The following is a 13430-nucleotide window of genomic DNA, read 5'->3' on the forward strand; positions in this document are numbered from 1 at the left end:
ACAGATTTGGGGAAAGAGAGAAGGAAGAGGGGAAAATAAATCTATTAAACAATCTTGAGGACAGGCTAAGATGCAAAATATGCAAGAGCAGGCACCAAGATCAAAGCAAGAAATCAGAATCAGAATCAGGAAAAGAAGGAACGAATAACAAACAGGAGCAGTCCCACCACCAGCTATCTGAACAGTCCCAAAAGCTCCAGAAGACACGGCTCCAGGCTTGTTCCTTGTTGCTTTCTGTGAAAAACTCTGGTCTAAGAATGAGACAAAAATACGCCAGTTAGAATTTGCACCCCCTTTATGAAGCCAGAAGACAGGGGAGGGAAGAACCCCTGATTTTATCAGAATAAAATCAAACCCATCTGACGTGAATCTGCTTGGAACAAAGTAGTAAATCCATCACTCAGAATGCTTTTGGCTGCAAGTGACAAAATCGCAGATCACGCACGCGGGCTTAAACAATAAGGAACTGTATTATCTCACAGAACTGGAAGTTCGGAGGTAAGGCAGACCAAGTACAATATAATCAGCAGTTCAATAAGGTCATCAAGGGCTCAGGTTTCTTCTCTCTCTGTTCTGCCATCTTCTAGATCAGATTCATCCAAAGCTAGTTTCTCCTAAAATGGCTTGGGCAGTTCTAGCCCTCATATTCAGACAGAACATCATCATCAGAGAAGAGGCACCATCTCTTTCTTCTATCTCTTTTTAGGGACAAGAAACCCTTTCCAAGAAGCACTCTGGCCCTCCTCCAGACTTCCTTTCACATCTCATTGGGCAGAATAGGTTACAGGCCATTCCTAACCCTTCATTGACAAAGCAAATGGGATTAACCATGATTGCTTAGACTAATCATCTGGGGTGGAGTGAATGGCTGCAAAGTCAATCACCATGACCATGGGCAATTTATAATGATGAGCATTATCGTGACACTGTTTTTACTCCCTAACAAACCCATAATTTAATTATGCCGCTTCCATGATATTAACTATGAGGCATGTGCTCGGCCTGAGATACAGATAATTACTCTTTGCTCACATCCCATCATATCATTGGAAAATTACTTATCAGATATAAAACATTTTATAACTTTGTTCAACCCACTATTTTAAAAAAAACTTGAATGCAACATTGTAGAGCAAGAATGGTAAAAACTTTGTCCTCCACAGCAACTCCAATAGAAACAGCTACCTAGAACCCCATTTCAGAAAAAGATCCAAAGCTGAGTGTGGATCCAATGAGAAATAGTGCCCTGACTGATTACTGATGTCTACCGTGGGCTTGGGTTTAGGCACAGCACATGGCATCTATTTACCAACACTGACTTAGAGTCTCTTTAAATAATTTCCCTCCAATGATAATGAATTTGTTTCAATGCTTCCTTATTTTCATTTTAGTGGGAATCCAACATAATCCCTCCCCTCACTTCACTCGCATCTAATTTACACACATACACACATAAGCATGAACTCCAAAACGATTTTATATATATTGGGAGCGTTCCACAGGAATTGTAGAACTGGGTCCCTTTCCTAAGTCCACAGAAAAGCTTGGCAGAATGGCTTCATTTACAAACTGTCTCCTTTAAAAAAAGGAAAGGGATCTTTGGGGCCCAGTCTATATGTGAACCGAGGCAGGACTGAGGGACAAAGAAAAGAGAATAGAAATGTACTCCCAATTAAGGTGGACTAGCTCACAGGTGCAAGACAAAAGGCAGAAAGGGACCAAATCCTGGACAAAGGTGACTAATCAATAATTGGAGAATGTTTAAATAATGGCAGGTCACAAACAGTATGCAGAGTTTATGTCTATAAAATGTATTTGAAAAGACACTGAAGGACAACAGTGGTTATTCTGGCGTGAGTTAATTTACGGCTTTTATTTTTTTCTTTTGTCCTTCTATTCCTTATCTACATTTTTCTGAGTGTCCTGTACTGCACATGCACTGCCTTTTTAATGAGGAGAAAGAAACAATAAAGGAAACATGCTTCTATCTTATCGCTCGATGTTTTGATTGTTCCAATTAACCTCTTATTGCCATATATTTAAGATCAAGCTTGTTCAGATATTCTATTGTTGGTCAACTAGGTTGTTTTAACTTTTGGTATCACAAGAAAAAAGTACTCTTGTAGCTGAAAATTAATTTGAAATATAAAAGAAAAATTAGAAAAATCCCTAGGATATGAATCAAAAGTATTTCATCACCCCATAACACACTAAAATTACCACTACTCAAAAAACTTAGGATACTCATTTTTTACCGAATTTGTCCAGTTGACCAGTTTGTTTTCAATTTAATTGTATTTGGCCAAAATTGGTTTCGGCCAAAATAACTTTAAATGAAATTGGTACTGGGCGAATATACTACCAGAATCAGAGGCAAGTCTGAAGGCAAAGATAAGAAAAATTATCCCCAAAAAAGGTCCAATAATAAAGAACAGGCAAGATGCCCTAGACAAGTTTAACAGATACAGATCACGTGGAGCAATGGTTCAAAGTGGAAGGAAGTCTTTTATCAAGGAGCTGTACAATTAGCCCAAGTAGCTTCAAAAGTGCTAGCAAGGAGATAAGTAAATTCAATTTCATCTGCCTGCTTGGACACTTTCTCCTAGGTAGAACAATGCTATGGCTTTCCCTAGGTTCCCTAGATGAAAAACTTGGGGGTTCAAGTTGAGGATGCATGTTCCCCAAATCATTCATCTACAATCACTTTCCCAAATAAATGAGGTTCTGGACGGGTCACTGTATGATGGGGAATCCAAATGACTTTTTTCTTGACATATTATGGTTCCCACTCCAAACTACAAAAGGTAATACCCCATACTGTCAGACAAAGCAGAGGTGGTAGGTGAGGTACATTTGCAGAGGAAAAGCAATCTGAACCAGACTGCCTCAGGAGTGAAGGACCCAGATAGTAACTTTCAGCTTCTGCGATAGCTGGTACTATGGCTAGACAGAGCTAGAAGACATCTCTGGTTTGAATAGTCTTCAAAGGAACCTGATTATAGTTAGGATTTCTTGTTAGCCAGTTATTGCTCAATGGAAAATCCTGGAGAGCTCTGAGCAGCCTGTTTTCATTCAAATATTGTTGGCCAGGCTGGTGGTGTTGCTGAGGAAAGCAGAGAGGTAGCACAGTGAAAGACATCTTTGCAATTAAAAAAGGTGTTCTATCGGAAGGAAAACAGAGAACTGTATTTATATTCAGTCACAGCAAAGTAGATGTGAAAAACAGGTAAATGAAACAGTCTTGTTTTGGGCAAGAAGCAAAACAATGTAGATAGAGATAGACTATTCACTAATGTTAGGGCAACTGAATAGCCACATGGAAAAAAATAGTTGGACCTATTCCTCACACCATTCACCAAGAAAAATGGGTCAAAAATTTAAGTGTAAAATAGAAACCATAAAAGTAGTAGAAGACAGTATGAGGAATCTCTTTTACAACGTTTAGTGAGGCAGGCTTTTTTCTAACTATGACACAAAATCCAGAAGTCATAAAAGAGAAGACTGACAAATTGAACTACATTTTAGAAAAATACCTACAAAGCAAAAACACCATAAGCAAAGACAAAAAACAAATGACAAACTGGGGGGCAGGGAAGGTATGTTGCAACTCATAGTAAAAAGGACCAGTTTCCATAATATAAATAAATGTTGGCCACATGGTTATTTTTAAGCAACCTTGCCCCTCTCAAAATAGGCAAAGAATATGAGACATTTCATAAAAGTAAATACAAATGGCTCTTAATCATATGAAAAGATATTCAAACTCATTCATAAGAGAAATAGAAATTAAAACTACACTAAGATAACATTTTTCACATGAGATTGGAAAAAATCCTAAAGTTTATAACATATTTTGTTGGCAAGAATATGGGTAATCAGGCAGTCTTGAACATTTCTGGTGGGGTTGTAAATTGTACAACCTCTATGGAGAGCAATTTGGTCAGACCTATAAAACTACCATGAGATACACTCTTTGGTCAGCAATTCCACTTTTAGGAATTTACCCTACAAACATATTTCACAAGTGTGAAATAATCTATGTAACAAAAGCATTTATTGCAGCATTGTTCATAATAGCAAGAGACTGAAAATTTCCCCAAAGTCCATCAACGTGGGACTGGTTAAATAAATGATGCTACAGCCACACGATGTGGAAGAGATCTCCAAGGTAAATTGTTAAAGTGAAGTACATCTTGGATATTTTCCACTGTTATGGAAAGAACTCCAAGATACACTGTTTAATGAAAAAGGCAGAATACATACAAGCTTCCATTTGAATAAAGAAGGAAAAGAGAATTTATATTTGTATTGGCTTACATATACATTTAAAAACTCTGGAAGGATGGGACTTGAGTAAATGGGGGATGGGGTGGAAGGGAAACTTTTCATCACTAAACATTTTGTTGTTTGAATCCTGTAAATTCATTCTTTTTAAAAGTTAAGCCTTAAAATATTTCATAGATTAAATGTTTAGTAGATATAATTCGAATTCCTAGATAATATTCTACATTTGGGGCCCTTAGTCTATGGGTGATAAGTGGCACATAACTGACTGCACCTGGAGGCCTTGACTAGCAGCATCCAGAACTGGAAAGCAAGTCAGGGTTAGAGTTGGAAATCTGTTGACTACAAGAGAAAAACTCACTGCTGCATGCCCAGGGCCGAGACAGTGAAGACAAAAGGGAAGAACACAATCTTGTGAGACTGTCAGAGCTAAAGTGGCACGTCCAAATAAAGAGATAAGCCAGAGCTTAATTCTTGGGGGTACTGGGGTCAAAACGTGACACAATTCCTTAGGATATCTAAATGGGTTCTCAATTCAAACACAGATGTCACAGAGTGATGTAACTTGGGGGTACTGCCCTCAATATGGGCAACTAGAAGACGAGCTGCAACAGTGGGACAGAGAGATGCAGCAACAGCAGGACAACGTACCACACAGAAGGCCTTCTCTGCTCCTCCCTTACGCCTAACCCCTGAGTAAAACTCTCTTGGAGAAGTTAATAAGGCCATGAGTTTGCTTAGGACAAAGAAAACACAGTATTTTGAATAAAGCTTCTTGAAACTGCTTTCATTCATTCATCAAATGTCTATAGAGCACCTACTCTGTGCCAAGTGTTCTAAGAGCTCAATCAATTCATCTCCAAAAATAAATATGGCCACGATGATTTAAACAAAAATGCCTTTAAAAAGATTTTGAGATTAATAGAAGCTTCTTTGAAAAAATGTTTGAAATACTAAAAAGTCCATTGATAACTGTAAAGTGCTACAAAACTGTGGTAAATTGTTTTCAAATTTTATCCAACTTATTCTATTATTTTTAAAAAGTGAAAATAGTGATTTAACATGTGAATTTAAATAAGAATCATTTTCAGAAATTAAAAATAGTCAGGTAGTTTATTTCAATTTTACTAAATTTCAATAGCAAAAATCTTTAAAATATGGCTTTCTACAAAAACTCATAGACACAGACAACAGTTTAATGGTAACCAGAGGGTAAGTGGGGAGGGCGAATGATAGAAGAGGGTAAAGGAGGTCAAATACATGGTGACAGAAGAATAACTGACTCTGGGTGGTGAGCACATAATGGGATATATAGATGATATAGTATAGAAATGCACACTTGAAACCTATGTAATTTTACTAACCATTGTCACCCCAATAAATTTAATTTTTAAAAATATGGCCTTCTATTCTCATCACTGCAATTGATAAAACAAGAAAACATAACTGAAAAGGGAACTAATTTGGAACAGATGTTAGAAAGGAATTTTTCCAGTGAACTATAAACATGCGGAATAAATACTGGAAAATGTATTATGGTAAGAAAAAAAAATCAGAATGAGTTGCTAATTACATGATCTAAGCAGGAAACCAGATACATAAAAATGTAGAACAGGCATTTAAAAAATAGCCCTAAATTAATGGACAAACCATGTTTTTACTATGTAAACTTAGATTAATACATCAACCTGCAATGTGTTAAAACTAAGGTATTTCCCAATGCTTATCCACTCAGCTCACATTTACCCATAAAGATGTACCCAAATGCAAACCTAACAAGTTTGCAAACAAAATTTATTGTATTCTTTCTGCTTGCTTTGATATTTTTGCAACTTAATACCTATTTGGTACTTTCATTTTGACCTGCCTTATTTTACTTTCTCTACTCATACTTATATCTCTAAAAGCAGATATAAAATAAAAACTTGCAACCCCACCATCATCAGGCCTTCTCTAGAAAAAAGCAGAAAGGACAGTTCTGCCTTGGCTGCAACATTTAAGATGAAATGGCTTATGCCTAACATGCAGTGACGATCAGAAAAGAACTGAAGAGGAACAAACAAGAGAATCCATTCCAATGAAAGTTTATTCATTTTTATGAAGTTAGTTTGTGATTCAGCCATATTCAAATGATTGCACAAAAACAAATTTCAAAGCTAAATACAAAATGACTTTTGGACTATCCAGGTTTCTGCTTGTTTCCACTTTATGGACAGGCGAAGGCTATGACGCTGGAGGTACATTAACTCTCTCAGGCCACCAAGATCCCACTCAATGCCTACAGTTTATTATTAGATCATGCAAGTCAAAGCAGTTTAATATAATATTACTACCAATATTACTACTATAAGCATGCACGTTAAATACAAGAGTTTAACGAGCCTCCTGACTACAGCAATCAGGCAGTGCTAGAACAGGCCAGAGTTGACTCATGATTCACAGTATTTAACCAACGTAAAGAGCATTCAACTTCACAACCTAAAACATCCTTAAAGATCATATTGTAAGCCCAACACTATCATTTTTACAGATGATGATGTTAAGGCGTCCCAAAAGATTAACTAACTTACCCAAGGCTGGGCAGCATCACTGCAGCAAAGCCAGATGCAGGCCTCTGAGAAGCAATCAAGTGGTCTCTGTGAAATACAGCATCCCACTCTTGGAGAATATGCTGAAGGAACCGTTCTTGTGTATGTGAGGCAATCTTTTTTTTGTTTGTTTTTTGTTAGGTGATGGGAAAGGGTTGCGTAGTTATATGTGGAAAGAGATATTTACTTCATCTGTCAACTCTAGCTAAAATGCAGATCTTATTTCCCAGGCAGAAATAATATACTGAATTGATATATTACACACGAGTAATAGCTTTTCTCCCCTAAATCATTGTGGTCTTCCAGAGTTTACAAGAGACTGGGGAAAACATAAGAAATAAACTATCTTTTTAACCAGATTGCAAGCATGTCCTGTTATTTACTAATGAATAGAAAAATATTACTTAATGAGATGTTAAAATATTATTAGCACTTACACTACTAAGCAATCTTTCTATCTTGGGTTTGCACTCTTTTCCAAAATTTTCTATAACAGAGAAAATCTTTCCTGATCTATAACATTACTTCTTCTTTGTTAAAATTAAATATTCTAAGTCACATGGGCGTTTCTCTAAAACTTCTGACAAATCGTAATTCCAAAACTTCTTTGCCTAGTTTACTTCTGTGTGTGTGAGCGTGTGTGAGAGCGTGTGTGTGTCTATATATATACATCTATCTATATATTTATATACATACATACACACATATATAGTCATAAAATCTATTTAAATACATTTAGGAAAATGTAAGAAGTTCAAGAATTTTTATTTTTAACTGGTTATACATATATATCATGATTCTCAATTCTCTAAACCTTAAGAAGTTTTTCAAAAGAAGTTGATATTAACATTGCCTAGCCTACAGCATCCAGTTCATCACTGAGAAGCAGCAGCCTAAGAAACAGTACACATAGAAGAGGAAAGAGGGAAAAGAAGAGTGAAACCAAAAGTTTATCAAGAAAAAATGATAGCAAATCTATCTACGCAGGTATAACAGGTACAAGCCAAACTGCATATCCTTGTAATACCATGCAGCTGTCTGGGCTTGTGGGGGGCACCTTGACAAGGTATATTCAATCAAGAGTATCAAAAGTTCAGATAAAGAAAACAACTACTGTATGACCTCATATACGTCTATTCATACCAAGGATATCCTAACCCATACAATTTGTTACTTATATTATGGCCGTTCTCAATTCATATTCAAATTTAAATGGGGGGATATTTTATGGATTTTTACTATCTATGTTAAATTTAAGTACCAAAGAAATCTCAAAGATATGTGAGGCATGCTTCTGAAGCTGATAGTTTGACAGGGGAATAAGCAACGGACACAAGAACATAAAAAGGCAGTAAAATGAGAACCTTATGAAAGACTAAAGCATAATCTGACTTCATTTCTTGAGCTAGTTTTAGAGGAAGAGTAAGATTTCAATAAGCAGAGAAGGGGAAGAAGAGAATGCCATAAAAAGGAAAATTATGAACAAATGTAGGAGGGTGAAAGGATGTTTGAACAACAGTGAGGATACCAATTTGACTAGCACAGGGAAATCCTGTGAAAATTAAGGCCAGGATGTGGAGGCTTTGGGGTTTTATTGTAGAGTCAACGTCCAGCTGCTGAAGATGTTTGAGCCCAAGAATGACATAACAAAAGGCGTATTTTAGGAAGATTAATCTGGCAATGACAGAATTGATCAAGAAGGGATAGTATGCAGGGAGGTCACATAGAAAGCTTACATTAGTCCACCTTCTAGAGCCCAGTACACTTAAGTATGTAAGTCAATGTCAGCTCAAGTTATAAAATTTTATATACATATCTTAAATATAGTATTGAACTTCTACGCTGATTCTAGAAAACTTGGACTCATACCTTTTTTTTTTTTTACTTTTCCTTCCTATATTCACCCTACTTAACAACTTCTGGCTTGGAATTTTTATTTTACCTTTCCTCACCCAATCTTTGCATTATAAGACTCATCATCATTCTTTTTTTTCACCATCCTTTACATAATAGCATAACCAACAGATTATATGTCATTGCTTGATCACAAGAGGATTTAAAGCAATTGTTTAAATCCCACACTGTTATAGCAATTGCTTTGTATCACACACAATAAATTTCTCCCAAATTTCGTTATTTTATTTTCCAAGAGAAAGAGCCTTTCTTTCTTACATACATACTCTATCAACAAAATCAAAACAAAATGAGTTAACTATCCAGTGAACCTGTAACATTTATTTCATAGAAAGAGTTAACAGACTGGCTGCCATAAGTATCATAAAAGCAGAAACTAACAGCTTTCTTTGCTTTGTGTGTATAAACTAGGGCATAAATATGAAAGTCCCTCTTCTAGAAAAAGGACCAAACCAGGTAAATGCTCAACATTTCATTGATTAAGGTAGTCTTATGCCACCTGATTTCCTAAAAGAAGAGATTTAATTATAAAATATTAATTTTCATTTAATAAAAGATAGTCATCAAAAAGGTAATTTCGATGACTGAAATAGTCACACATATGCCTTACAGAATATTATGCCTGATTTCTAGTAAATCAGACTTTTGAAAAGGTATAGAACAATAGACATTTGAAAAAGAGAACAGAATGATTATTATGTTTGAGGTCACCCAAATATTGCACATGTTCAGGGACCTAGGGTTAAGCAGAGGATGGTGTCCCACTTTGTCATGGAGCCTCATCTCTGTTTCCATGACTTTCCATTTGAGTGCAAAAATGTTGCCACTTATCAGGGACCACTGGAACCTCTCCAATAGTCAGTCCAGCTTCCTACCCAGAGAAGCACTAAGCCAGTTGATTGGCTTTGGGCAATGAGACAACAGCCTTCAGCCTAATAGCCATTAAGGAACAAAGATTGGTGACATACTCAGGAAGGGAAGGATGTAAGGAGTGGGTGGGTGGGGGGGGGAGGAAAGCAAAGAATTAACCAACACAGCCGTCCAGAAAGATACACCTACTCAAAGAGAGAAATGCTTTACCTGGAGATAATCAGCAAGGAATGGAATTTTTTTTAATTCAAGGTAAACAAAGAGACAGGTTTAAAACTGTCACTGAGGATGCCCAATAAATACGAATATGGTTAGTAGCTTTATAACTACCACGAGTGGGCAAGGACCTTTTATATATTAACATTTAGAAAACGTAGCTTATTAAATAAATTCAATGAGTCCTGTTTCCTAAAAACTGTACCTAATTTTAGGGTTCCTACAAAATTGTAACTCCAATTCTGCCTGAGATTTCAAATTGAAGGGGGAATGAGCGAGGTGCAGAACACATGAAATTTTTACAGCATGGAAATAAAAGTATTTTTAAACATTCTTGGGGGTGAAGAGTTAGTTAGGCAAGAAGTAATACGTGGAAACTGTCAAGTGCTTCTCTACACACCCACCCACCAGATACCATCGCAGCCGGCTAGGGGAGTCTCCCTCTTCTTGCTTGACAGCTTCACTTTCTTTGAGGTCTGGAGCTGGTGATCACACTGGCTCGTCATGGTATTTTCAGTTAACAAAGCAGTTACTCAACAGGGGAAAAAGCCACAAAGGAGCATAGCAGCTGCTGCTGCACCCGTGATGCAAGTGCAGGATGAGCCCCGGGCCGCCACCGCCGCCTCGGCTCCTCCGTGACGTCCGGGAGGGGTATCCCCGGCTCTCAGGAAGTGGTGGCCGCGGGCGGCTCCGCCCCCACGCGACTTGGGGCAGGCCAGGCCGCCGGGTGGCTGGACTGCCGTGTCTGCCGCGGCCGGGATCGCCGTCCGTTACACACATGCGCCCCGCTCCCTCGCCCGTGCCACCCTTCACGGCGGACCCCCGCGCCCGCGCCTCGCCCTCCTCTCCTCCTCTCCCGTAGCAGCCCGCACCGCCCTCTCCCACAGCTCACACCCACTCACCCCGACCCGCAGCGCCAAGCCAGGCCCAGCGTCGCGGGTCACCAGACGGGGTCGAGCAGAGTCCAAGATGGCGACTCCGCCCCCACCCCCTCCGCACTCCTGGCGGGGTCAGGGCGCCCCCTCACGCGGCGCGCTCGCTCCCGAGGCCCAGCTAAAAATAGCCAGGCCCGACTATATTTGGTGTGGCCGGATCCCCACGCGGCCACGCGCACCGCACCCCACCCCGCCCCGCCTGGCGAGCCCCGCCCAGCGCAGCGCTGAATGGAGAAGGGGCGGGGGTGACCGAGGGAGAACCTACTCCGCTATCTGCCGCGCGCGCCGGCGACTGGGCCCAGCCAACCGCCGAATTTAGTAACATCGCCTGCGTCAATCACGCGCCTCGCGTGCGTCAGCGACGCGCGGCTCTAGGTCCTGCTGCCCCCACCTCCTAGCTTTGAATGGATACAATACAGCAGCGCCCTCCTTCCTTCCGAGACTGGGTTGGAACCCAGGGCAGCGCAGAGACTCGGTTCCTCTCTGCCAGGTCAACTTTCGGGGCATCCTCCCACGGTCTTTTCCACACCACCCTGTCTCAAGTGGAAGTTAGGGGAAGAAATATACCCGTGTCATATATGTAACATTAGTTTTATTTTCAAGTTTCTGGTGCTAGGTAGAATCTTCTTCGATTCTGAAACGTGTGCTGTGGACAACAGGATCGTTCCTCCACTCCGCCCCCTGACACACTCAAATATTGTGACAGGTTAAAGAACTAATATGTCACATCTGATTCAAGTGGACCCATGGGGGCCATGTCTGTCTGCATTGTTTCAAATATTTTCTCCTCAAAAATTCGTTTCTGTAAAAGAGGTTGCTTTCACTCAGATGCAATCTTTGGAACTATGGTAGGAGCCCTTAACTGATAAAATTTTGTTTTTGTTTCCAGCAAGAAATTCACGTTTAAATTCATCATTTCCAAGGAGAAATTGCTCTCCCTCACACAGTCGCCCAGGCTTTCAGCACACCACTTAATGACAAATGTATCCCAGGAGACCAGATCAAATCCCTTAGGGAGGGACTGACTCATAAATCCTGTTGATTGATTTCAAAATGTTTAATTTAGGAGATGGGAAGGAAGGCCCGTCTACAAGCATCAAAAAGTGAAAGTGCGAGCTGAGAGTTCCATTTCTGACGAGGGAGGGGCGGGGGGAACACTTGCAACAGTCAGACCTGCTCAGCTGTTCAACACGTGTGCGTTTTACACACATCTAAATAGTTTCTGCTGCAGCACGCATGTGGATGATAGCTGTGCATTTAGTTGGGTTATATGGGTCCAGTTAGGAAACTCACACCTTAAGTATAAAGAAGTAAAACCTTCTCTTCCCGGAGCTATCTACATCCCTGTGTGAAACACGCACCCAGCAAATGATGGGAGATCAGGGATTAGCCTAGGCGCAGAGGGCCAGAGAGACGCAAACAGTTTTAGAACAGTTGCTGGCAAAAAGCGCAGCTGCACCTCAGGGAGTCTTTGGGTTGGTGCCTGACTCCTTCTGCACTGGCTGCCAGGTCACTCGGAGAAGCTGGCTAGCGGAGCCTTCCCTTTCGGAAGAGCTGTCCTCTCCCTTACCCCCTCGCCCTGGCTCCCTGCCTCGGGGCAGCCTCGGAGGCGCGCCAGCAGCACTCCTCCAACTCTACTCCACCCGAGCCTGACAGCTGGGCGGTCCCGCCTGACCCGCCGGCGGGCTGCTGCTCCCACTCGCCGACTCGTGCCCAGGCGAGCAGCGCCACTGCAAAAGGGTTGCCAGCGCGCGTCCGAAAGGCCCCCAGGCTGAGGCTGGCTGCGCAGCGTAGTTTCCATTGTGCCGCCCGGCGAATGGCCGGGCAACAGCGCGCGCTCACATGCACACATACCCTCCCTCGCACACGCGGAACCGGCTGGGCCAGGGGGAGGGAGGAGGAGGGTGACGTAGCGTCCCATGGCGTCACATTGACGTCTCGCATTCCAGGCACTCTATGGAGAGGCCGCTAGGGCTCCTGTGGCATAAATGACGTGCCGAGAGAGCGAGCTAACGCGCAGCCGGGAGAGCGGAGTCTCCTGCCTCCCGCCCCCCACCCCTCCAGCTCCTGCTCCTCCTCCGCTCCCCACACACAGACAAGCTCACACCCGCTCCCTCACTCTCACACATAGACACGCGCGCACACACACGCTCCGCACACACACTCCACTGTCTCCCGTGCGCTCACACCCCTCTCGCCCGGCGTCCTCGCGGGTGCAGCACCGCGCGGCAGCCGGACGCCCCTCCAGAGCTCACTTTGCAACGCTGACAGCGCCGGCGGTGGACTTGGAGGTGGGAACAGCGGCGGCATCCTTCCCGCTGGTCGCAGCCGGAGCCGGGACGCCGGTGGAACCCCTCGGCGGCGCTCTCCCATGAGTCGGGATCACAGCATCCCCTGCCAGCCTCTCACCGCCTCTGGGAGCCGCTGGGCTTATACACCGCAGCCCTTCCGGGACAGCAGCTGTGACTCCCCCTCAGTGCAGATTTCGGGACAGCTTTCTAGAAACTCGCTCTAAAGACGGAACCGCCACAGTACTCAAGTACGTATGAGATTCGCCCAGTTAATTGGGGGACTTGCTAAAAAGTTGGCGCTCTAGGAAGCGTCGCTGTGAAATTGACAACTT

The 13430-nt window shown here is 41.9% G+C and overlaps 1 protein-coding gene across 1 annotated transcript in view; it reads left to right on the plus strand.

Annotated features, from left to right (window-relative positions):
* Positions 1 to 12841: 12841 nt before the first annotated feature.
* The window catches only part of NR4A3 (nuclear receptor subfamily 4 group A member 3), a 38961-nt gene continuing 38372 nt past the window's right edge, over positions 12842 to 13430 (plus strand). The window contains exon 1 of the mRNA XM_019729222.2: positions 12842 to 13346. The gene's annotated coding sequence lies outside the window, so the exon portion shown is untranslated. The remainder of the gene's footprint in view (positions 13347 to 13430) is intronic.

This window comes from Rhinolophus sinicus, linkage group LG04 (genome assembly GCF_036562045.2).
Source record: "Rhinolophus sinicus isolate RSC01 linkage group LG04, ASM3656204v1, whole genome shotgun sequence".
In the NCBI taxonomy this organism is placed as follows: Eukaryota; Metazoa; Chordata; class Mammalia; order Chiroptera; family Rhinolophidae; genus Rhinolophus; species Rhinolophus sinicus.